Raw genomic sequence first — 27,613 nt, 5'->3', positions numbered from 1 at the left:
TTATAGCCCTTGGAACATTCCTATAGTGATGGGAGAAGTGAACCTCAAAAGTCCCCAAACAACTTTCCTTCATTTCTTTTTCCTTTTCCTTCTTTTTTTTCCCATATGCTGCCTATTTCTTTTGATGTCACTGACCACCATTTCTTTATCAAAACAATTCATACCTCCCCATTGAGCCCACTGCTCTAATTTTCACAAAACATGTATATTAAAGCTTATTTATATTTGCTGCGTGTGGGGGGAAGCTGGTCCAGAGATTTCTAGGGTTGCGAGATACAGACAGACTTAACTATCATCTCTTTCAATTCCCTCTTTTTATAGATTAAAAAAAAATAAGGCAACAACACAGAGGAGATCCATCAATTGGAACTTCTGTGTAGTGCTATAGATATCATAGGCAACTTTAAACTTTGATTTGTCACATCCATTTAAGTGAATATAAATTTAGAAAATTCATGTGATTTCCCCAATGAGGACTAATTATGGTACTGGAGATAAGGCTCCCTTTCTTCACCAAATACTGAAGTCTTTGATTCCAAGGGAACTTTTTCCTAACCTACATGGTAGAATTAGGAGTTTGGTCTATCTGCTATGCATGGGATCTTCTGTGTTGCTTCCTAAATAGTGAGTACTTTTCTCTCTGCTGATAATCAAAGTGGTCCTACATGAAAATCTACCTGAGGCAGTCAATGACTTTCTGTTCGCTTCTCTCCAGAAGCTCTGAAGATTAAAGGGCCAGCTAACTAGACATTCCTTAGATCTGAGAGAGGAACACTCTTACCAATCAAAGCCTTTATAAACAGGGTTTTCTTCATAAATGCCCTGTTCACCCATAAGTTTATTTTTTTTTCTAACCCTAACCCTGTTGTTCTTGCATCCCCAAGCAGTTTCCTATCAAATCTTCAGTCTGATAGCTTTAACACTCTCCCTAAGAAGTCCTGCCTCCCTGTTTCAGAAGAAGCCTAGCCTATAGGTTTCCTTGGCAAGCCTGGTGACCCTCAAGTTTGGGTGGGATGTACATCAATATCTACTTGTATTTGGTCATTTCAGGTTCAGAGTGAGTGCTGGTCAAGGTAAACCCATCAATTTCAATCCAGTCTTTCGTCTCTTTCCAAGAGGGAGACTCTGATTTTATAACTTAGTCATTTATAAAATAAAAACAGCTCACAAAGATAATCATATTTTTTTCCAGGGATAGTATAATCTAATCACATGTTGATGGATGATGTTTTACAACTGGAAGCTCCTCTACCCTGCTTCCCTGAATTATGGTGTAGAAAATCATTTGCTTTTTCTTGTTCTTCTTGAGGTATAGCTGCCATCCATGGTATATCAATCTTTTTTTAAATTGAAGTATAATTGATTTACAATGTTGTGTTAATTATTGCTATGTAGCAAAGTAATTCAGTATATAAATGTATACATATATATTTGTTTAAAAAATATTCTTTTCTATTATGGTTTATCATAGAATATTGTATATAGTTCTCTGTGCTACATAGTAGGAACTTGTTGTTTATGCGTTCTGTATATAGAAGCTTACATCAGCTAACCCCAACATCTCATTCCATCCCTTGCCCACACCCTCCCACTTGGCAGCAACTACTCCATTTTCTATGTCCATGATTCTATTTCATAGATAGGTTCATATGTGTCATATTTTAGATTCCACATATAAGTTATATCATGTGGAATTTCTCTTGTCTCTTTCTGACTTACTTCACTTAGTATGACAGTCTCTAGTCACATCCATGTTGCTGCAAAAGGCATTCTTTTTTTCTTTTATATGGCTGAGTAGCATTCCATTTATACATGTGCCACATCTTCTTTTTCCATTCTTGTCCATGGACATTTATGTTGTCTTCGTGTCTTGGATGTTGTGGATAGTGCCGCTGTGAACACTGGGGTGCATGTATCTTTTTGAATAGTAGTTTTGTCTGAATATATGTCCAGGAGTGGGATCGCAGGGTCATATGGTAATTCTATTTTCAGTTTTCTGCAGAACTTCCAAACTGTTTCCCACTGTGGCTGCACCAACTTACATTCTCCGTGGTGTACCAGTTTTGATTAAGGTATTTTGATTTGAGGTTTTATTTTAGTAATTGAATTTAGATTCTCATATGAGGCACATAGCATCTAGTATTACAGATATGCCTGCTTCACTATGCAAAGAAGTTAACCATGTGAATCTTTCTCACGTTTTTATGATGAATTTTCTTTATCTTCATCATTACGTCTTACACTGTGAAGTACATACACACCTTCTACCCCCAAATAGCCTTCCTAATCTGAGACCTCTAGGAGGTGTTCTGTAGGTTTGAACAACATTGTCTTGGAATTAGATCTGAGGGACGATGGTGACTAACTCTCAGGTGCTAATCAGATACCTATTTCACACCCATCTCTCCCCTCCCAAAGGTCTTGGTAGGGATTCAGGATTATGTTTGCCCTGTCATTCTCTGCCTTGCCTAGACTCAGATACGTGCCATAGTCTCCCTCAACAGCTCCACTGTGGGTAGTTAATTATTTCTATCCTCCTTGTTGTGGGCTAGGGGCTGCTCTTGCATGCACATTAGATACAGTTCAACACTGGCTTGGGGCATCTTTCTACGTACGTGCTCTTTGGGGCTTCGCAGGAACTTCTCAAGTTCCTCCACCAAATGGGAACACCTGCAGGGAAAAGCCAATGAAAGCATCACATTCTAATGTAACCAAGTTACGTTCAGCTGACTTGCAGGTTGCCATGGAGAAGGTGTGGAGACAGGTGAGAGGGGGGGTTGGCGAAGGAACAGGTACCAGGTCAAGTGCTTAGGGTGCCAAGGAATTTGGGCTTAATCCTCAGGGTGCTGTGGGGCCAATAAAGTGCTTTAAGTAGGATAGAGCATGACATTCTTGCCCAGGATACTGAAGCATGTCTAAACCTAGCATCCTTGACGTGATCCTTTAAGGGAGGTCACTTCTCCTTACGGACAAAGTGGATGAAGGTCTTACACGAATATCTCTAACCAGTATTAGACAAGGACCAATCAGTTTCTTTGTGCTCTGGCTCCATAATATGCTATTAAGACGACTGAAAGCCGACCTGTGCACCATGCCAACACTAGTCCTGACCTGCCCCGTCGTGTCATGGCGATCTTCTCTGCTTTTCTTACTTGTCAGTTCAGGATTGCTGATCATCTGATGAAAAAGCAGAATTGGAACTCAAGCTATTCTGTGGCATAGGTTTATTTTTGAAACTTAATTTGTTGTGTCTACAACAAAAACTGCAGATAGTAAATAATACTAATTGAATTTTAAACTTGTGTTTGAAGAAAAGACACGGCCAGAGATGTTAACTGTAATGGGTATGAAAATATATCTCATCATTTGAATGCTATTTTGGCATGCTGCACTAGACAGAGTAGGATGATACACCTGAGAGATTACTACAGTAATAATTTCTATTCAAGAAACAGAAGGCAGTAAATAATCTGAAAAATGTCACCCAAATGTATGTGTGTGTATATATATATATATTTTATACTTATATCACAGAAAATATCTATATGGATATGTAATATGTATGTATACTATATATATAATATGTGTATAATATATATGTGTTATGCACAACTACACATACATAATGCATGAAGTGGAAGTGTTAGTGGTTCAGTTGTGTCTGACTGTCTGTGACTGCAGTGGACTGTAGCCTCTGTTTGTGGAGTTCTGCAGGCAAGAATACCGATAGTGGGTAACTATTCCCTTCTCCACGGGATCTTTCTGACCCAGAGATTAAAATGTGGGGGCCCCATATTGCAGGCAGATTCTTTACCATTTGAGCCACCAGCAAAACCCCTTGTAATACATACCTATTGTATATTAAACACATTTTATATGTATGTAAGTGTGTGTATACACATGCAGACACATGGACACATATATCTTTTTTGACCATCAGTCTACTCTTCTGTAAAGTAAGGATTATAATGCTCATCTCAAAGGTTGGTTCTGAAGATTGAACTAGTTGTATAAATAGTGTGCTTAACCCCAGGCTTCATGTATAGGAGGAATACAAATGTGGTGAATTTCCTTTTCAGAACACTTAAACATCAAAGCCAAATACATAGAGATTTACACATGTAAGAAAATGTGAATATGAATTCCATCGAATTATTAGTAGATAAAAATTTAGTCATACCTATTTTTTCCTCTACTTTTACCGTGTCACTTAGTTTATATCATCTATGTGTGTTCTTAGTCACTCAGTCATGTCTGACTCTTTGTGACTCCATGGATTGTAACCCACAAAGCTCCTCTGTTCGTGGGGATTCTCCAGGCAAGAATACTGGAGCGGGTTGCCATGTCCTCTTCCAGGAATATCATGTATAAGCATCTATATAGTTTATACATAATATATACACACATGGTGCTGCTACACACATAACATATATACTATTTCATTTTTAGTCTCAAAGTTTAATTCCAAATATTGCTAGGTCCTGATCTAAATGTGTTTCAGAGATTATTATATTTCATGAAATTTGACTACAATTTTCATGTTTGCTTTCATTGTATTTTTGGAACCTAAGTGGGTATACACAAACACATTTAATATTCAGGGTCATACATAATTTGCTATTATTAAATTACATGGATTAAAGAAAACCTCAGATTGTTTGACACACTATCCCTTAAGAGTTCTATGTGTGTTCTCTCTCCTTGAACTTGAATAGTTTTCTTTACTGCCTGCCAAAATGACAGTGGCATAAGCAATGTGCCCATTTCCAGGTTCAGGCCTTAAGAAACCAGTAGGGTCCACTTCCTCTAGAATAGTGTCTCCAGGAACCATGAACCACCTCAGTGGTCTCACTGCTCTGACACCACCACGTTGGAAAGCTCACTTGCCAGTGTTTCAGGTGACAGTCAGAGTTGATCCCAGCCTTCCAGGTATCCCTGCCCATACCCCAAACATCTGAGTGTGGTGAGCATCAATCCTCTACCTAGCCCATCCACCAGCTGAATACCACCAATGGACATTGATTGATTAATGCCACATGGAGCAGAAGAGCTGCCCAGCTGACATTGCCAGCATTCCTGACCCCCAAAACTGTGAGATCTAGTATTATGGGGATGGCTTCAGGCCACTAAGTTTTGGGGTAACTTGTTATGTGACAATGAATAACCAGAATGATGGATTTACAGACAGGGAAGTAGACTATTTTCCTCCTTAGCAGGTATTGTTAGTTTGAATTCAGAGACCATGTTATGAGCTTTAGTAAATTGTAATAGGTGACTAATAGGCTTCAAGTAAAACTGTAATGTTTTTAACAACAAGATAAATTTATAAGTATTTGTTGATCATCTAATACAAACCTGGGAATATTTTATGTTCCACGTTGATTTAAAATACGGTTCTTCTGAAAAGTATTCATTTTCTAGGAGATTAGCATAGATAACTGATTCGTACCTCTGAAATTCACTTATGAAGTTACAGACATGAAAAGTTAACATCAATTTTGTTTAAGTTGTAAGATATTTTTGAAATAACTATGATTATAATAGATTAAATCTAACATTATTTTCTGGTAATACTATGATTCACATACAAGGGATTTATTTCATTGAGCTTTGTGGAACACCAAGCACTATTTCTGATGCCTCCAAAATAATTATTATACTTAAAAGATAGATATTAAAGGGCAAGAGAATATGAGAATTATGTGAGTCCACTGTGTGTTTAGATGTTTAGATATATGAGGGTCACATAATAGCAGTTAAGATAAATAACAAATGAGCTCTCCTAATGCCCCCACCTTCTGTCAGTTACCTTCTTTCTCTTCACACAACACATCTCCTAAGGGTGGAGAAGCTTTAGCCACAAAACATAAATTTGAAGAGACTCAAATTTAAATGTCTAGTTTTGACCTTTTTAGAAGTTTTGACCCGTATTTTCAATTGCTTAAGTATATGCTCATCTAGATAAATCTCTAGTATCACCAACCAAATGTGTCCTAGATTAAAAAAAAAAGCAGATTCATTATGTTCAACTGCATAATCATTCATCTCTATCAAGCTAGAAACTTTAGAGTGACGTTTATCTTCCTTTTTCCTCATCCTCTAGATAACTGAACTTCAAGTCCTCTGATTTCTATCTCTGAAAGATTGCTTCTGTTCTGACTCATGTCGCTATTCCCACACAATTTAGACTCTCATCTATTTCCTGCATTTGCACAACAATCTCTCTTTATCTTTTTTAAGGCAGAACACTTTGATATTTGTTGTTGAAAACATTGTCCAAGAGGAAACAGACGTCAGCAAAAGAAAAAAATCTTTCAACATAATGCTAGAAAAAGTTATATCCCGTCAGAGAAAATAGCATGTTTCCTTCATTCTGATTAAACTCCTATGAAAATGTTTAAAGTAAAATTTGTACTAAGTTATAACATAAACACAGAAGTATGCACAAATCATACGTACATTTTCAAAAGGTAAACACACTTTACTGGTACATATGAAAAAAACAACACTTTAGAACTCCCAAAGGCTCTTTCATGCTCCCTCCCCAAAGGTAATCATTTATAGGACTTCTATACTATTAATTAGTTTTGCCTGTTTTGAACTATGTATAAAGGGAATAATGGTATGGTTCTTTTGTTATGTGTAACAGTAATTCGCTTATTCTCAGTGTTGTTTGTCTTTCTTTTTTATTTTTTTTTCATTTACTTTTATTAGTTGGAGGCTAATTACTTTACAATATTGTAGTTGTTTTTGCCATACATTGACATGAATCAGCCATGGATTTACATGTGTTCCCCATCCCGATTCCCCCTTCTGTCTCCCTCCCCATATGATCCCTCTGGGTCTTCCCAGTGCACCAGCCCTGAGCACTTGTCTCATGCATCCAGCCTGGGGTGGTGATCTGTTTCACCCTTGATAGTATACTTTTTTCAATGCTGTTCTCTCAGAACATCCCACCCTCGCCTTCTCCCAGAGTCCCAAAGTCTGTTCTGTACATCTGTGTCTCTTTTTCTGTTTTGCATATAGGATTACCGTTACCATCTTTTTAAATTCCATATAAATGCGTTAGTATACTGTATTGGTGTTTACCTTTCTGGCTTATTTCATTCTGTGTAATGGGCTCCAGTTTCATCCATCTCATTAAACCTGACTCAAATGAATTCTTTTTAATGGCTGAGTAATATTCCATGGTGTATATGTACCACAGCTTCTTTATCCATTCATCTGCTGATACGCATCTAGGTTGCTTCCATGTCCTGGCAATTATAAACAGTGCTGCGATGAACATTGGGGTGCACATGTCTCTTTTTAGATCTAGTTTCCTCGGTGTATATGCCCAGGAGTGGGATTGCTGGGTCATATGGCAGTTCTATTTCCAGTTTTTAAAGAAATTTCCACACTGTTCTCTATAGTGGCTGTACTAGTTTGCATTCCCACCAACAGTGTAAGAGGGTTCCCTTTTCTCCCACCCTCTCCAGCATTTATTGTTTGTAGACTTTTGGATAGCAGCCATCCTGACTGGCGTGTAATGGTACCTCACTGTGGTTTTGATTTGCATTTCTCTGATAATGAGTGATGTTGAGCATCTTTTCATGTGTTTGTTAGCCATCTGTATGTCTTCTTTGGAGAAATGTCTGTTTAGTTCTTTGGCCCATTTTTCGATTGGGTCATTTATTTTTCTGGAATTTAGCTGCAGGAGTTGCTTGTATATTTTTGAGATTAATCCTTTGTCTGTTTCTTCATTTGCTATTAGTTTCTCCCATTCTGAGGACTGTCTTTTCACGTTGCTTATAGTTTCCCCTTTGTTGTGCAAAAGTTTTTAATTTTCATTAGGTCCCATTTGTTTATTTTTGCTTTTATTTCCAATATTCTGGGAGGTGGGTCATAGAGGATCTTGCTGTGATTTATGTTGGAGAGTGTTTTGCCTATGTTATCTAGGAGTTTTATAGTTTCTGGTCTTACATTTAGATCTTTAATCCATTTTGAGTTTATTTTTGTGTATGGTGTTAGAAAGTGTTCTAGTTTCATTCTTTTACAAGTGGTTGACCAGTTTTCCCAGCACCACTTGTTAAAGAGTTTGTCATTTTTCCATTGTATATTCTTGCCTCCTTTGTCGAAGATAAGGTGTCCATATGTTCATGGATTTATCTCTGGGCTTTCTATTCTGTTCCATTGATCTATATTTCTGTCTTTGTGCCAGTACCATACTGTCTTGATGACTGTGGCTTTGTAGTAGAGTCTGAAGTCAGGCAGGTTGATTCCTCCAGTTCCATTCTTCTTTCTCAAGATTACTTTGGCTATTCGTGGTTTTCTGTATTTCCATACAAATTGTGAAATTATTTGTTCTAGTTCTGTGAAAAATACTGTTGGTAGCTTGATAGGGATTGCATTGAATCTATAGATTGCTTTGGGTAGAATAGCCATTTTCACAATATTGATTCTTCCAATCCATGAACACGGTATGTTTCTCCATCTGTTTGTGTCCTCTTTGATTTCTTTCATCAGTGTTTTATAGTTTTCTATGTACAGGTCTTTTGTTTCTTTAGGTAGATATACTCCTAAGTATTTTATTCTTTTTGTTGCAGTGGTGAATGGTATTGTTTCCTTAATTTCTCTTTCTGTTTTCTCATTGTTAGCATATAGGAATGCAAGGGATTTCTGCATGTTAATTTTATATCCTGCAACATTACTGTATTCATTGATTAGCTGTAGTAATTTATGGTAGAGTCTTTAGGGTTTTCTATGTAGAGGATCATGTTGTCTGCAAACAGTGAGAGTTTTGCTTCTTCTTTTCCTATCTGGATTCCTTTTATTTCTTTTTCTGCTCTGATTGCTGTGGCCAACACTTCCAAAACTATGTTGAATAGTAGTGGTGAGAGTGGACACCCTTGTCTTGTTCCTGACTTTGAGGGAAATGCTTTCAATTTTTCACCATTGAGGATAATGTTTGTTGTGGGTTTGTCATATATAGCTTTTATTATGTTGAGGTATGTTCCTTCTATGCCTGCTTTCTGGAGAGTTTTTATCATAAAGGATGTTGAATTTTGTCAAAGGCTTTTTCTGCATCTATTGAGATAATCATATGGTTTTCATTTTTCAATTTGTTAATGTGGTGTATTACATTGATTGATTTGTAGATATTAAAGAATGCTTGCAATCCTGAAATAAAGCCCACTTGGTCATGATGTATGATCTTTTTAATATGTTGTTGGATTCTGTTTGCTAGAATTTTGTTAAGGATTTTTGCATCTATGTTCATCAGTGATATTGGCCTGTAGTTTTCTTTTTTTTGTGGCATCTTTGTCTGGTTTTGGAATTAGGGTGATGGTGGCCTCATAGAATGAGTTTGGAAGTTTGCTTTCTTCTGCAATTTTCTGGAAGAGTTTGAGTAAGACAGATGTTAGCTCGTCTCTAAATTTTTGGTAGAATTCAGCTGTGAAGACATCTGGTCCTGGACTTTTGTTTGCTGGAAGATTTCTGATTACAGTTTTGATTTCCGTGCTTGTGATGGGTCTGTTAAGATCTTCTATTTCTTCCTGGTTCAGTTTTGGAAAGTTATACTTTTCTAAGAATTTGTCCATTTCTTCCAAGTTGTCCATTTTATTGTCATAGAGCTGCTGGTAGTAGTCTCTTATCATCCTTTGTATTTCAGAGTTGTCTGCTGTGACCTCTCCATTTTCATTTCTAATTTTGTTGATTTGGTTCTTCTCCCTTTGTTTCTTGATGAGTCTGGCTAAGGATTTGTCAATTTTGTTTATTTTTTCAAAAAACCAGCTTTTAGCTTTGTTGATTTTTGCTATGGTCTCTTTTGTTTCTTTAGCATTTATTTCTGCCCTAATTTTAAAGATTTCTTTCTTTCTATTAACCCTGGGGTTCTTCATTTCTTTCTTCTCTAGTTGCTTTAGGTGTAGAGTTAGGTTATTTATTTGACTTTTTTCTTGTTTCTTGAGGTAAACCTATATTGCTATGAACCTTCCCCTGAGCACTGCTTTTACAGCGTCCCATAGATTTTGGGTTGTTGTGTTTTCATTTTCATTCATTTCTATGCATATTTTGATTTCTTTTTTGATTTCTTCTATGATTTGTTGGTTATTCAGAAGCATGTTATTTAGCCTCCATATGTTGGAATTTTTAATAGTTTTTTTTTTTTTTTTTTTCCTGTAATTGAGATCTAATCTTACTGCATTGTGGTCAGAAAAGATGACTGGAATGATTTCAATTTTTTGAATTTACCAAGGCTAGATTTATGGCCTAGGATGTGATCTATTCTGGAGAAGGTTTCATGTACACTTGAGAAAAAGGTGAAATTGATTGTTTTGGGGTGAAATGTCCTATAGATATCAATTAGGTCTAGCTGGACCATTGTGTCATTTAAAGTTTGTGTTTCCTTGTTGATTTTCTGTTTAGTTGATCTGTCCATAGGTGTGAGTGGGGTATTAAAGTCTCCCACTATTATTGTGTTATTGTTAATTTCCCCCTTCATTCTTGTTAGCATTTGCCTTACATATTGTGGTGCTTCTATGTTGGGTGCATATATATTTATAATTGTTATATCTTCTTGGATTGATCCTTTGATCATTATGTAGTGTCCTTCTTTGTCTCTTTTCACAGTCTTTATTTTGAAGTCTATTTTATCTGATATAAGTATTGTGACTCCTGCTTTCTTTTGGTCTCTGTTTGTGTGAAATATTTTTTTCCAGCCCTTCACTTTCAGTCTGTATGTGTCCCTTGCTTTGAGGTGTGTCTCTTGTAGACAGCATATATAGGGGTCTTACTTTTGTATCCATTCAGCCAGTCTTTGTCTTTTGGTTGGGGCATTCAACCCATTTACATTTAAGGTAATTATTGATAAGAATGGTCCCGTTGCCATTTGGTTTGTTGTTTTGGGTTCACGTTCATACAACCTTTCTGTGTTTCCTGTCTAGAGAAGATCCTTTAGCATTTGTTGAAGAGCTGCTTTGGTGGTGCTGAATTCTCTCAGCTTTTGCTTGTCTGTAAAGCTTTTGAATTCTCCTTCATATCTGAATGAGATCCTTGCTGGGTACAGTAATCTGGGTTGTAGGTTATTCTCTTTCATTACTTTAAGTATGTCCTGCCATTCCCTTCTGGCCTGAAGAGTTTCTATTGAAAGATCAGCTGTTATCCTTATGGGAATCTCCTTGTGTGTTATTTGTTGTTTCTCCCTTGCTGCTTTTAATATTTGTTCTTTGTGTTTGATCTTTGTTAATTTGACTAATATGTGTCTTGGGGTGTTTTGCCTTGGGTTTATCCTGTTTGGGTCTCTCTGGGTTTCTTGGACTTGGGTGGCTATTTCTGTCCCCATTTTGGGGAAGTTTTCAGCTATTATCTCCTAGAGTATCTTCTCATCAGTATTGTTTGATATTGTATTATATGAATATACCACTATTTATAGCTCCTGAGAGTTGGACTGTAAAGAAGGCCAAGTGTCAAAGAATTGATGCTTTCGAACTGTGGTATTAGAGAAGACTCTTGAGAGTCCCTTTGACTGCAAGGAGATCCAACCAGTTCATCCTAAAGGAGATCAGTCCTGGGTATTCATTGGAAGAAATGATGCTGAAGCTGAAACTCTAATACTTTGGCCACCTAATGCAAAGGGCTGACTCATTGGAAAAGACCCTGATGCTGGGAAAGATTGAGGGCAGGAGGAGAAGGGGACGACAGAGGATGAGATGGTTGGATGGCATCACCAACTCAATGGGCATGAGTTTGGGTAAACTCTGGGAGTTGGTGATGGACAGGGAGGTCTGACGTGCTGCGGTTCATGGGATCACAAAGAGTTGTACACGACTGAGCAAGTGAACTGAACTGATAGCTCCTGATTGACTTCTGAATTTTTCAGTTTCAGACTACTTTAAAGAATGCTATGGTGAACATTATAAATACACAGTTTGGTACAAATGTGGATGCAGTTATGTTGAGTATATTCCCAACGAGTGCAGTTGTTGGGTTATAGGAACATTTGCCTTTATAAATATTACCACTTTTACCAACTGGTTATACCAATTTTTATTTCAAGCAGTCATCCATATATGAGTGTCCCTTGATACAGATCTTGATAGCACTCAGTATTGTTAGTATCTTCAATCTTAGCTAATTAATGAGCATATAATTATATTCATTATGGTTTTAGGTTCCAGTTCATGATGAGTGATGAGACTGGCCACATTTTCACATGCTTTTTGGCAATTTGGATATCTTTTCTGTGAAGTGCCTGTTCAAACATTCTGAGCATTTGAAAACTTGGTTACTGGCTTGGTTTCTTGTAGAGTTTTTTGTGTATTCTGTACTTCATTCCTTTGTCAGTTACATGTGGGGCAACTTCTTATAAAGAGATCTTTTGAAAAACTTCCCCTGGAGAAGGAGTTGGCAACCCACTCCAGTATTCTTGCCTGGGAAATCCCATGGACAGATGAGCCTGGAGAGCTACAGTCCATGGGGTTACAAAGAGTCAGACATAACTGGCTGAGTGAAAGCAATGGCATTGATAAACTTCACCTTTAAATTTTAATGTAGTCCAGTTTATTAAGGTTTTCAATTTGGTTTGTGTTTTTAAAAAATGTCTGTGTAGAAGATATTATTTTTGATAATGTTTATTATTTTACCTTTACCTTTTTGATCTGTGGACCATCTAGAATTAACTTTTATGCAGGGAGTGGGGTACAGGTAAACATTTATGTTTTTTTCCATGTAGATATTTCGTGGGCCCAGTACCATTTACTGAAAGTACCATTTTTTCCCTTACTGTGGTACAGTGATGTGATGTGCTGAGTCGCTCAGTCGTGTCCAACTCTTTGCTACCCCATGGTGCCCTCTAGGCACCTCTGTCCATGGGGATTCTCCAGGCAAGAATACTGGAGTAATTTGCCATGCCCTCCTCCAGGGGATCTTCCCGACCCTGGAATTGAACCAGGGTCTCCTGCATTGCAGGTGGATTCTTTACCAACTGAGCTACTAGGGAAGCCCAGTGATACAGTGATATCTTTTTATAAATCAAGTGATATTGTCTGTGTACTTTTTTTTCCCCTAGATCTCTATACTTTTCTATTGGTCTGTTTAGCTATTCTTCTGATAATACCACAGTGCCTGAATTTTAGAATAGGCCTATCAAATTTCACAGAACTTCATGGATTTGGATTTTGATGGCTTTGAATTATAGTTCAATTTAGGAGGAATGGTTATTTTTGAAATACTGAGTCTTTGAGCCTTCCAATGTATGAATACGGTGCACTTCATTTGTTTTGGTGTTCTTTAGTTTCTCTCAATAATGTTTTGTGGCAAGAACTCAAAGTTCTTATCATATGATCTCCAAGATCCCTTCTACCCACCTTATTTCCTGCCACTTTTCACTATCCCTGTATTTTTCCCACTTCTTTGAACTTCCTAAAATGCCTATAATATAAAAAGGCAAATTCTTAGCTCCTTCATTTTGCATATGATTTTTATCCTACTTCTCAAAAATTTCCTTCTCTTCTGCGCCTTGCAATTTTCTTGAAACAGTTGAAAACAAAGCTTAGCTTTTATTATCTTTGTTAAATCTCTCCTTCTTAAGTAAATTTCATTGCCCTAAATGTGTTAGTAATGCATTTCATATCACTATGTGCCACCAGTACCTAGTACAATTCTCAGCTGAGGAAGAGTTCAACTATTATTTACTGACTGAATGAATGTGTCACCATTAGCTAACGCTAGTCAGTTCATCTACCTGGACACACTAACCCAGAGAACTCTATATGCCTTCAGGTTTCATAGTTTCAAGGTTACCTGGTACTCAAAACAACTTAAGAGAATAGATAACAAGTATAACTTAAAACTCACCTTTCAAGAAAAAAATTATATATATATAATTATATATATATATATATATATATATATAACAAATTCCTCTTGCTGTGTCTCTAAGCCTCTTATAGTTTAGGTTAGCAACACTCAGCGTGCATCCCAAACCACACACCAGAATTGTGTGCAGTGATATATCAAGCCCCCTCACCCCAGTTCTGAATCCAGACCTTCTGAATTGGACAAAAGGGATCTGAGAATCTGCATGTCTGACAAATGCTTACGATGATACTAATAGGCATTAACTTTTGAGGCTCATGGACCTAAAATGTGACCTTTTGGTAATCCTTTCAAATGACAGCCATAGATCTTCAAGCAGAGCTATCCTCTGGGAATTGTGGCCTTAGAACCTCTCCCTGACACCCACTCCCTCTGAGAGGATGTACAGTATTCAGGAGTGAAGCTTCTAGAATCAGAGCAGTCTACGGGATTTAGCAGGAGATGGTTTCAGCTGAAACAGCCTGCATAGGGACCTGTCTGAGGACAGGATAAAGGGAGCATGAAGGAAACCATGTCTCTGCTATTATTGTAGAAATCCACCCCACTGGATGCCATCCAGCGCCAAAGGGTATGTGGTTCTTCAGTTCTTACTCATCCTGCTTTAATCATTATGTTCCTACCTGTGGTGGCAATGGACATGGTCCAGAAATTGGCACTGACAGTTGTGTTTATAATGCAGAAGACCAAGAGCAATCTCTGAGGGTCACACTGGCCATTTGTGGTGGCCCATGGGAAAGGCAGAGGAAGCAGTGTGTGAATTTCTTCCATCCAGGGCATAGTGGCCATCTGGATTGTGCGGCCATTCTATCCTGATGCATGGACACTTTTGTCCCGTGTTTTTAAAAAAATCTACGATAAGAAAACCCCCTTTTTTTTTTTTTGCCCTCTTCCCACTTCTACAATATAAGCTACTCTATTCTGCCCCAGAGCTCTGTAACTAGAAAGACCCCTGTTGTTTGATGTGTTCAATGAGTTAATGGCAGAGAAGATCATTCTGTGACACTAAAAAGTTGATCTGCAGGAAAATGGTGAGAACTCAGCTGACTCATATGTAAACAAAGTCAGAACAAAGTGAAACCCCTCCATACCCTGAGTAGAATACAAACCAGAGGAATATTTCAGCCTTACTTAATTTTGATGCAAGTGCTGTTTTATTTCTTCATTATAAATATCTCCCCACACTCTTTTTAGCTTTCTGAAGTTTGGATTCTCATAGATGGTTGTATGACAGTGAGGAGGGAGAAAACTGCTGAGTTTGGAACCACAGTGCTGTTGAAATCATCGGGAGAACGTAATCCCTGGGACATATGCTGAGACAGTAAGGGCTGATCCATTTCCAGATGGAGCTGTCACACTGAAACTGCAGAAGGACTGTGAATTTGATTTCACAACTAACAAAGCCTCATTTCCAATCCAGCTGCCTAAGGAACCTGTTCCAAAACAGATTTACAAGAGGGCCAACAAAGACCATGGAATTAAAATGTTTCTAGGCAAAGACCATGTAGGAAAACACGTAATAATTCCTTATACTAAAGACTATGCTAATTGTTAATAAGTCAAATTAGTCAGTAACACTCAAGTGATACTTCCATTGCTTGCTGAAGATATATACTGAGAAAAACAAAGGTGGTTCTACTTTAGAGACTGGTAATCTTTACGTGCCAAGAAGAGAGTTATCTTCTCTGAAATTCTGGGCATGATTGAGCTTTAGAAAAACAATAGCATAAGTAATATAGACCCCATACTTCCCCATAATTTTAAAAGTATTCCCCTGAGGTTGGAGGACACTAAAAATGTGGTGAGAATGAAGGTTATAAAGTTCAGTTAAAGCCAACTGCACGTTTCAAAAGCTCCCTAAAATGTAAGATATCAGTAAAGATGAGAGACCTGGATGCTCATGAAATCATGAATTACCCAAGGCCAATTCCAGGACAGCATTTGCTCACAGGGGATGATATTAATATTTGCTCACAGTAGACTCTTCTCAAAATATTGTGGAAGCAAATATATCAGACACACTAGAGCAATTCTCTGATCAGTGACAATATTCATCTTAGTAAAGGTGTGATAGAATTTGAAATTAATTTGTTAATTCCATATGTGAAGCAAAGATGAGTTGAATATGAGTCCCAGCTGCAATGAGTTGGAATATAAAACTGTGTAATGGATCATTTGATGCTAATGTACATCATAGTCATTACTTACTGGCACAGTGAAGGCAGTGGTTCTCAACTCTGGTGACACATGCTGGGGAAATTGAAAACTACTTATCTCACCTACCCCCACCCACATTCTTATTTAATAGGTCTGGAGTGTGCTTTGAATAGGGCCTCCCAGGTGGCTAAGCAGTAAAGAATCTACCAGCCAATGCAGGAGATGTGGGTTTGATCCCTGGGTGAGGAAGATTCCCCTGGAGTAGGAAATGGCAACCCACTCCAGTATTCATGCCTGGAAAATCCCATGGACAGAGGATCCTGGTGGCCTACAGTCTATGGGATCACAAAGAGTTGGACGTGACTGAACATGTATGCATATGCCTTGGACATCAGCATCTTTTTTAAAGCTCCCCAGGTGATTCCGAACTACTGAGACTGAAAACCACTAACCCATAGACATAGGTCATTATTTCTGATCCTATCCCAGACCAATTAAGGTAGAAGAGGAGTACTACTGGCTATAGAGATTTCTTAAACATTGTCTAAGTCATTCTATTTTGCAACCAGAATTGGGAATTAAGGTAGAGGGTTAAGGCAAGTTAAGCTCATTTTAGTAGTCTTCTAATTTAAAAACCACATGGTTAATTGACCTAAAAGCAGCCTTTTTTGCTTTTCAAAAATCTATTGTCTAATGTATATCATACATGAAAGTGAAAGTGAAAGTTGCTCAGTCATATCCGACTCTTTGTGACCCCATGGACGATGCAGTTCATGGAATTCTTCAGACCAGAATACTGGAGTGGATAGCCTTTCCCTTCTCCAGGGCATCTTCCCAACCCAGGGGTCGAACCCAGGTCTCCCACATTGCAGGCAGATTCTTTACCAGCTGAGCCACAAGGGAAGCCCATATCATACATATATATACATAAATATATATGAAGATATACATATCTTTACTATGGATTAGAACATAGAGGATATAAAAGAAAAATGCATGATCTTGCCTTCAAGAAATGATGAAGAGGTTGCATTAAACTTGAAACTTTCCTTCAGAATTGCAACACCAAAAAAATATTAGCAGAAAAGACCCTGAATTTTTTTCTTTTCTCTTTTTAACTTTTTATTTTATGTTGGAATATAGCTGGGAAAGATTGAAGGCAAAAGGAAAAGAGATTGGCAGAGGACAAGATGATTAGATAACATCACTGATTCAATGTAGTGAATTTGAGCAAACGCTAGGAGATAGTGAAGGACAGGGGAGCCTGGCATACTGCAGTCCCTGGGGTCACAGGGAGTCTAACATGACTTAGCAACTGAACAAACAAAAAAAGAGCCAATTAACAATGTTGTGATAGTTTCAGGTGGACAGCAAAGGGACTCAGCCATATATATACATGTATCCATTCTTCCCGGAACTTCCCTCCCATCCAGGCTGCTACATAACATTGAGCAGCTTTCCCTGTGATGTATGGTAGGTCCCTGTCGGTCACCCATTTTAAATAAAGCAGTGTATACATGTCGATCTCAAATGGAGTTTTTTTTTTTTTTTTTTTTTTTTTCTAATTTGTAAAACTGGGAAAGACGATTCTCATCTCAGGTTCTGATGAGTAGAAAATCTCTTTCTACTCAACAGTAGAAAGATACTTTCTACAGTATCTCCAGGAGGTACTGTGATTCAGCCCTTCAGTTCTTGATGTACTTGAGAAATGCTGATATGCTAGATAGATTTTTCCTTTCCAAAAGAGTTGGTTATGAAACATCTAAAACTGAATCATGAAACAAAAGAGAGAGTTAATTTATAATTGTTCTGTTAAAGCATCTTGTGCAAATCTTGGCAGATTGGTGACTCCATTTGCAAATCTCAAAATTTGAAAGTCAGCAACTCTAGGTGCGTGGAATCATTATGCCCAAGGATTGTGTCAGTGTATCTGCAAATTCCAAGTATATTTTGAATAAATGAAAGAGTGACTAAAAGACCTTTTATTTATAATGTGTGGATCAAATACATCATAAGCACTTTTATAATCTTTTCCCCATATAGTACTGACAACATTTCTGTGATTCAGAAATTTATTATACATGCTTTTAAAATGAGAAAACAGAAGCCCATTGAAGTTGAGGAACTTTCTCAAAATTACACAACTACAAGGTATCAGAAATTGGTTTGAGCTCGTCATTCAGTCCTGAAAGGGCCAGTTTTCATCAATATCTCTAAAGTTTTCCAGCAGACAGAAATAAAGACCATACTGATTTTCTCCACATACACAACAGATGGGAATGGCCTTCTGTATCTTTATTCAATTCATTGTTAATGCATGATATGGTATTTGTTAGCATAAACTGAAGGGACTGTGACCTTCTGCTAACGCCAATCCTTTTACTATTCCAGTTTCTGTTGGATCTTCCCAAAATGAGTCACCGAAACCTTTGCCTTCGTAGGTACAGGATGGGAAATAAGACAGATTTCTACTTTGGTAATTTAGGGTCTACCAGGATCAGTTTTCACTGCGAAGATCAGGTGCCATTGTTAAACACTATATCATAGAAAAAGGTCAACTTTTAAAAAATTCTTTACTAGTTCCCTCCAAAAGCAGTGCTCAGAAATAAGTTAAGCATAGCATCAGATAAGTGAATGGTATTGCATCGACCCTCGATGCAAGTGTTGAATTTGATATCCTCAGTATATAGCAACATGCCTTCCATGCATCAGGCAGTTGACAAATATTTGTGGCAATGATAGTGATGGAGATTTGAAGGCTTATAATATTATCTGCTTATATCACCTCTGTTTCCCTTATCCCGTTTTTTAATTTTAATCTCAGATATATGTATGTGCACAGAGATGTGACATTATGGAGAAAGAAAAAAATTCTTGTTGATAGCTGTTGCCTTGGAGAGAAAAACCTCATTGTTCTTTAGAGGGGTTTATTTTCAATGACTTTAAAAGGAATCTCTGAGTAAAGAATAAATGTGATTAACTGAGAATAGCTGTGCATATCTAGAAACTGTCTCCTCTGGTCTCTATCCAAGTCCTATCATGTTAGTTTCCTGTTGCTGCTCCAAGAAGTTACCATAAGCAGTGGTATCAACAGCACACATTTATTATCCTGCAGTCTGTGGGTCAGAAGTCCAACATAGGTCTTACTGAATTAAATTCAGGGTGTTGACAGAGCTGTAGTCTTTTCTGGAGGCTCCAGGGCAAAAATCTGTTTTCCCTGCATTTGCCAGCTTCTATGAAATCTCTGCATTCTTTGGCTAGTGGCCCCCTCCTATATTCTCACACACGGCAAAATCACATCTCCCTGACCCTCCTATTCTCACATTTCTCTCTGCACAGCCAAGAGAGGCTGGGCCTAGACAATTGGATATTAGGTTTGACCTACCTAGATAATTCAGGATAATCTCTCCCTCTATGGATCCTTAACTTAATCACAACATCAAAGTCTCTTTGGCCATGTGAGCCACAGGTTTCAGAATGTGGTCTTGTATGTATGTTTGGGGAAAGGGAGGGCATTATTCTGCCTACCACACCCACTTCCACTCCCTATCTTGTGCTCTCTAGCTTTTTCTTTCTTTAAAAATCTTTGAAAATTTGCTGTGATGCTATGAGAAAGACTAGACATTTGCTGAAGCCAAAAGTGGCATTATGGGTAAAATGAATCCTGAAACTCTTAAGTGTCTTTTGGTCATTTAGAGTTGGGGGACTCTGGGAAGTTTGACGAGTGCAAGTCTCAAAGATAGAGTGATTGTAATTACCAAACAGAGAGGAGTAAAGATTTCAAGAGAAAGGAGATGACCAAAGTACTCCTGGGTGAAGGGTCATAAGGCCCTGGTAAGGGGAATAAGCAAGATTAAAATCTTCCCTGATCCATTCTCTAAAGGACTCTGCCCCTAATTCTGAGTCTCTACAGGGAGAACAGTTCATCCCCCTTGTGATGGTAGAATGTTATCCCAGTGTGATCCTCAACTCTTCAGATACTTGACAAGACTTCTCTCCAGAAAACTAGAGGGAATTGGGAAAAGATTTGAAGTAAACAGAAACCAAATCTCTCCATTTGCCTTCAAGTTAATCTTTCAAAACCATATCTGTAAAATTACAAGGACTCACTTGTACTCTGAAGTGTCTGCCAGCAGTACAGACCTGCCTTCTGAGCGGAAGAGGAGAAATGGAATTAAATGGACATGCAGTAAGTCCCTACTATGTGTTAGATGCTCCACTTTAATTTTCTCTACTTGTTAAGAGTTAAATATTAATAAACCTCTCTTTTTTAGGGACTGAATCTTAGATCGATAACATATTTGAGAAGCAGCAGTAAGAGATTTGAATTTAATTTCTTTGTCTCCAGAGACCTGTTCTTTCCCCTACCTGACTAGACAGGTGTTAACTGAAAATTTGTAATACAGATTGAAGTTAAAAGGTAAAGCAACAATGAATAGTTATTGTTTTTTGTTAAAAATTTTTAGAACAGTATTTAGATATAAAATCTAATAAATTGTAGCCATTAGCATTTATAATATTTATCAAAATTACAATGAAGTCCATTCTTCCTACTCATTAGAAAAGCAACTGCAGGCTATATGTATCAATCTATTTTTTCTCAGCTTATCCAACTCTTACATAAAGGGCTGTGAATTAGTCTTGAAGGAGGCTTAAAGTAAAAAGGACATGCCTTTGAAGTCATGGATTCTATGGTATAGCAAAGGGATCATACAATTAAATAAATAGCTAAAGTGAAAGGCAAAATATGATAAATGTTATATGGGAAGTGGTACAAAGTTCTATGAAAATATTTCATCAAGGCATTCAGGATAGGTTTCATTTAGTACTTGTTTTAGTATTCATCTAGTATTCATTTCAGTAGTATTTGCTTGATCATAGGTTATGGCATAGTTTCAAGATTTGACAAAAATAACAATAAAGGAGATGGAAATAGTCTACAGCAAAGGCTAGCGGAGACAGATATAGATGGCTGATTAATGAGATCTCCTAGTGTTCTCATTGCCCATATGCCAGAGTGACTCATCATGATTAGTAAAGCTCAGGAGAGAAAACTTCAGATCGCAGTAATCTTTCTGAGTCTAGTTAGTCAGTTTCCTAAAATAAGATCATTTTGCGTAGGTAAAGTGTATATAGTAGATGGATTTTTAAAATGACTCTAAATTTCCACTGCTTTTTGTATCCAAACCCTTCACAATATGACTTGCAGCTCCTCCCATCAAGAGGCGGCGTATGTTTCTGTAACCCTTGAATATGGGCTGACCCTATAACTTGTTGGCCCAAAGAGTGCAGCCGCTGTCTGTGCCAGACCAAAAAGCCTTAAATAATTCCATTTGCTTTCTTGGAAAACTGCCACCACCATGAGACCAAATGTAGACCACGTGGAGTAAAACTGAACCAATCTAGTTGTCCCAATTGAGGTGCAAGTTATGTGAAAGAATTCAGCTAAGAGCAAAAACGAAGACTTTGAGACCTGAAGTTGGGCACAAGTCAATCAGTGAACCACAGCAAGCCCACTCGGATCAGCAGAACTGACTGAACAGCTGGTAGATTCCTGAGGAAAAAAATATAAATGGTTGTTATCTAAAGCTACAAAAATTGGGGGATGGTTTCTTGTATAGGAGTAAGTAACTGATGCAACATGTATAATATATGATGTTTTAATCCTGAACAGATGGTATGAATGATAGAGGATAACCTCTGCTTTTCTAGGTACAAATAGATGTCAGCCTGAAAAAACATACAATCTATTGACTTATTTTTCCATTTGACAAAGATGGAGTAAACTTTGGGGTAAGGAATGCTTTCTCCTATGTAAAGGTAAGCTTTTCCCTCTATAAGCAAAGAAATTTTAGAGAGATCACTGCCCATTAAGTGTCTTTGGAAAGATATGTCAAACTTCTACCTCCAGCCATGATGGACTAACAGATTTATCCTCACATCATAATAATCTAGAAAATGAGAACAAAGCTAGAAAGATAAAATATACGAAGCAACTCTTCCAAACATTAGACAAAATATAAAGCAGGGTGGTATCCCGAGAGAAGAAAACGAGCAAGATGAGCACTATGATCATCCCAGAAATCATAGCTCAAAGCGAAAAGTCTGAAGTCACTTTCCAGACAATAATACAGGAATGTCATCTTAACTTAGATCTAGAGTAAAGGGAATCAACTACTCTGAACATTCGTTGAAAGGACTGATTCTGAAGCTGAAGCTTCAATACTTTGGCCACTTTTCTGATGTGAAAAGCCAACTCATTGGAAAAGGCCCTGATGCTGGGAAAGATTGAAGACTAAAGACGAAGGCCACAGAGGATGAAATGGTTGGATAGCATCACCAACTCAACAGACACAAGTTTGAGCAAACTCCAAGAGAACAGGGAAGCTGGTGTGCTGCAGTCCATGGGGTCACAAGGGATCAGACATGACTTAGCTATTGAACAACAACAACAGAGAGATTGGGAGAAGAGTGGAGGAGAGACGAGAGAAGGAAAGGAAAGGCTAATAACTGTTGTGGACTTGTCTTTCAAGAGATTACATGGTTAGAAGGAAGAGAAAGAAAGATTTGAGGAGAGCTAGCTAGGAATGAAATGCAGCAAAATATATTTCCCTGTTTCTCTGCATCAACTGGGTGCCCAAAAATCAAATCCTCTTCTGACATTACCTGGAGTTAGCATCAGCCCCCCTAAGTTTAAAGAATCAGTTCCACAAGACTGCCCTTGTTAAATGCAATTCTGTTCAACTTGGCTACAAATTCAGGGGTCCCCCTACCCTTTCAGATAATTCAGTAAAATGCCTCACAGAATGCAGGAAAATTATGTTTACCAGACTAGCACAAGGAATTCAACTCAGGAACAGCTAAATAGAAGAAATGCTTATGGCAAGGTATGGGGGGTTTGGTGGGGAGCTTCCATACCCTCTCTGGGCATACCACCACCCCACTTCTATGTGTTAACCAGTAAAGAACCTCTTTGTATCTCATTATTCAAGAGATTTTATAACCCCATCTCCAGCCCTGCTCCACTTTCCTCCGCTCTCTAGAGTCTGGGATCAGTTGGGGCTGAGAGTTCCCACCTTCTAATGACATGTTTGGATTTTCTGGTGACCAGACCCATCCTGAGACTACCTAGGAAATCCACACTGAGTCACCATGCTAGCAAAGACTCAAGTGTATTCCAGAGGGTCTCATTATAAACAACGAAAAGCACTCTGAATACTCAGTGTTTTGGAGGCTCTATGCCAGGAACATGGGTCAAACACCAAATATATATATTTTATTGTACCACAGTGTCTATTAACTGAGGAATAGAAGCCAACAAAGAAAAAGAGATGTATGATGGAATAGGAGAAATTAGAATTGTGTGGTCTCCATGGAGATAGAAATGTGATAAAGAGCATGACTAAAGTGGCAATGTTGATTTTGAAAAGAGGAAAGAGATACAGATTTGATGAACACAGAAGAGAAAGAGATCTAACTGGATTCAGATGATCCACCCATCTTACCTCTCTACCTATCTATCTATCTACACACTTATACAAACATCACTCATACTTGAAGTTTGAGGACAAGGGAGGTGAAGGAAAGGCTTGAGAGAACAGGAAGACAGGAAGTCAAATCAGCTTCTTGCTGTGCAGCTTTAGTGGTTTGACAAAACTGAAAGCCATCAATTTGTAGGGTCCTCATTTTATAATATTAAACAAATTCCCCCAGCAACCTGGTGACACAGGAGCAAGAACAGAGAAGTTGAATGTTGACTACTGGTTTATTGGGAATTTTATTTTGGACTCACTGTAGTGTGGGTGTAAGAAGAAATTTTCATATGATTTTTATGTTTGAAACTTGTCAAGTATTAATTGACTGGGATTCTGAAAATTGTAAAGCAAGGTCATACATTCAGAAGACTTAGTAGAAGCTTCAAGATTAAAAGAAGGAGTATTAACTGATGGGGGCTTTCTGGGAGCTAGAGTAGGACAAAACATTCTTGAGTTGGAAGAATACTTTCCAAGGTTAGACTTCCCTGATAGCTCAGTTGGTAAAGAATCTGCCTGCAATGCAGGAGACCCTGGGTTGAGAGGATCCACTGGAGAAGGGATAGGCTACTCACTCTAGTATTCTTCAGCTTCCCTTGTGGCTCAGCTGGTAAATAATCTGCTGTAAAGAATCTGCCTGCAATGCAAGAGACCTGGGTTTGATCCCTGGGTTGGGAAGACCCCCAGAGAAGGGAAAGGCTACCCACTCCAGTATTCTGGCCTGGAGAATTCCATGAACTGTATAGTTCATGGCGTTGCAAAGAGTCGGACACAACTGAACGACTTTCACTTTCACTTTCCAAAGTAGATGCTCTGGCCACAGGGAAACTGAGCTGGAGAAGGGCTTTAAACATGTTTAAGGACTGAAGGGCTTTGAAGAGCAGGTTCAGAACTAAGTTTATGTGAAAGAAAGGAATTATGGCAGATCATGGACTGTCAGAAACTTATAAAAATTTTCTTCCTTATCTTTGTAGATGTCTATCCCTGTTTCATGTCATCAGCTTTAACTCTTCAATTCCTTCTCACTCAGCAACTGGGTCAGTGAAGGAGGCAGGGATGGGAGTGAGGGGAGGGATTGTCATATTTTCTTTGGACATTAGAGCTCAAAGTAAACAGGTGGAACAGAATGGAGGAGAGAAAATGGGCTGGAGTGGATGTGTAAGGAAGTGGGCAGGGTGAGAATCTGAGGATGAGGTCTCAGTCCTAAAAGAAATGAATCTTAGGAAGATGCACTGTAGGAGCAAATGGATATCCACTCCAGTATTCCTGCCTGGGACAAGGCAAGAATGGATAGAGTGGGATACAGTCCTTGGGGGGATACAATCCTTGGGGTCACAAAGAGTTGGACATGACCAAGCATGTACGTGCTTGCACTTGATGGTGATGGCAGCACTTTGTGATCCAGGCCTTCCCAAGTCAGAAATTCCTTATGCTGGTTGTGTGTGTATATATTCCAGACTGATTATACATTCTTTTTATTTACTCCCATCGTAAAAATTTATTTAGAACATTAAAATTTTAGTGTTACTGCTTTCAAGAGATTGGTTGAGCGGTGTTGGGGTTCTGGTTACCATTTAAGCTACAACATTTTTTCACTGATGTAATCTATGGTCACTTCCAACTTTCTCTGTTTTGATCTGTCATTTAATACTCACTTGAAGAGGGAAAAAACATGTATATGTATGTGTGTATGTGTGCGCGCATATGTGTGACTGCTGAGTGAAGCCAGTTTTGCAAGGCTATGATCTGAATTGTTTGGTTTTCATTTGAATAGTGTTTTGTATGAGATGCACTACTGAAGAGAACAGGGCCCTCGGGGTCATATTTTCTTAAAACGTTCACTCCTATCATGAGCTTTTGTGTCCGAAAAAAAGCATACAAGTTATGTGTATGAGAATGAAGAATAGTTAGAGTGAAATGTTTCTTATTCCTGAAGGACTTTTCACAGATATGAACTACTTATTTTCTACAATTCAAGTTGGCTGCTTTTAAACTCTATGAAATAATAATAGAGGTTTATGCCTTTCTACAACCTAATGATGGTCTGAAATAGGACAAAAATTCCCATGAAGTGTTAAATGATTCAAAGTCACTTCATGAATTGAGGTTCTTGCTGCAATTTTTAAAATGTAAATATGAATGTGTAAATAAACAAGAGGCAGACTTTGGAGTATCCTCATTTATCCTGCTGCTCTGGTGATTATAAGCCCTAGAAGCTGATTATGGAGGAAGACCGGTAAATTGAAGAAGTTGTCTTTTACTATGTTGGGCTAATGTCTCTCTACCTAGTCATTTGGTGAAATAATTTAGCAAAATGCATCCAAGGTAAATAGATTTATCTTCAAACCTCATGTTCTTTTCCATCTTAACTGAGCATAAAATTGTATCTTTAAAGATCTGCAAGTATGAAAGGATTGATGCCTCTTGAACAATGCAGTGTGACATATGGTTTTAAATGCAACAATTTTATCTGCAGCACACAGTATCTGCAAATTTGAGCTAGTGCTTCTGTGAAAACAAGAAGGGATTTATGCCCGAAAATTAACGGCGAAGCAGAAAAAAAAAATTTGTTTAGCTCTCATGTGTAGAACACTGAAAACTGTATATAAATGGAAAACAATATTGATATTTATGCATCTGTAATTTTTTAAAAACATGCTTTTACATCTCGCTATTTTATTTAAACATCAACAGTAACAGGGATCTTAAATGCATATTCCTACAGGGGCGAGGCAGGTAAAATATACTAGAAAAGCAGGCCCAGGGAGGATCAAGTGAATCTGAGAGGGCTGCCCTGTCTAAAGCAGGCAAGTGCTTCACAAAATCCAGTAGCCAGTTGCCTTGGTCTGCTGCTGGCCTAGGGTGGCCAGATGTACCAAATTTTCAAGAAATGCCCCACAATTTGATTTTGTGTGAAAGCTCACAATCATACTGGCAACAGTTTGATTTGATTTGATTTGATTTGGCAACAAAACAAGCAAGCATGATTTGTTTTATAGTTCTAGGTCAGATTTAGTATGTGTGGCTGCTGCTGACTTGTTCCTCTGATATCTCATGCATGTGAATAAAAGAATAGACTGTCAGAGAGCATAAAGTAAAGGAGGAAGGAGAAGGAAACAGAGGGGAAAGTGGAGAGAGGAAAATAAAATTTCCAAAATGCACATAAAGATTTGATCTTAGTCTCCATAAAGAAGACTACCTAAATTACTAATTCAATACAAATGAAAATGAAGTGTAGTAAAAGACATATATGACTGATTAGGCTTTGGAAACTTTGCTTTCTGGTGAGATGTATGCCTGTAAAGACTGAAAGCCTTGGGAATCCTGGGGAATTGATTTTGTGTATTGTGTGAGATAAGGATCAAGATTTATTTCTTTCAGTATGGGTGTAATATTGACTTGGAACCATGTGTTGAAAAGACCATCCTTTCCACGATGCTCAACTGTGTCAGCTGTATTGTAAATCAAGTAGATATAGATATAGATTTTTCTATCTGTCTATCATCTGTTTCTGGACTCCATATTATATTTCATTCTTTATTTGAGCATTGTGACAGTACCACACTGTCATAGTATAATATACTGTTATACCAAGTATAATAAATCAAACTTTGTACTGTAAGCCTTTTTACCTTAGTAGGATTTGTTTTTCCTAAAATGTCTTGGCTATAGTTGGTTTTGTATATTAACATATGCATTTTAAATCGTCTTGTGAATTTCAAAGTTTCGGCTTCCTTAAGCCTGTTTCACTGCGGCCCACTGCAAGTACTGGACTCTCGTGGAGTGCTCTGAAATGCAGACTTCTGGGCCATGACTGAATGAATCAGTCATGATTATTGTGGTACTGCTGAATCAGCCAGGGTCATAGAATCTCCATATTACAAAAGTACCGTTAAGCGACTATGCACAATGAAGTTTAAGGAACAAGACTGCTCATTTGGATTTGTTTGTAGCTGTCACCTGTGAGCTTACACATCCTGATTCAGGAATACCTCTTTTATAAAAAGCTGATACTATTTCTCATCAGGCAGAGTAGTTATTAAATCAAGGACAGTGAAGCAGGAAGGTGG

This window comes from Muntiacus reevesi, chromosome 20 (genome assembly GCF_963930625.1).
Source record: "Muntiacus reevesi chromosome 20, mMunRee1.1, whole genome shotgun sequence".
In the NCBI taxonomy this organism is placed as follows: domain Eukaryota; kingdom Metazoa; phylum Chordata; class Mammalia; order Artiodactyla; family Cervidae; genus Muntiacus; species Muntiacus reevesi.
The sequence above is the reverse complement of the archived record's forward strand: the minus strand, read 5'-3'. Positions refer to the sequence as shown.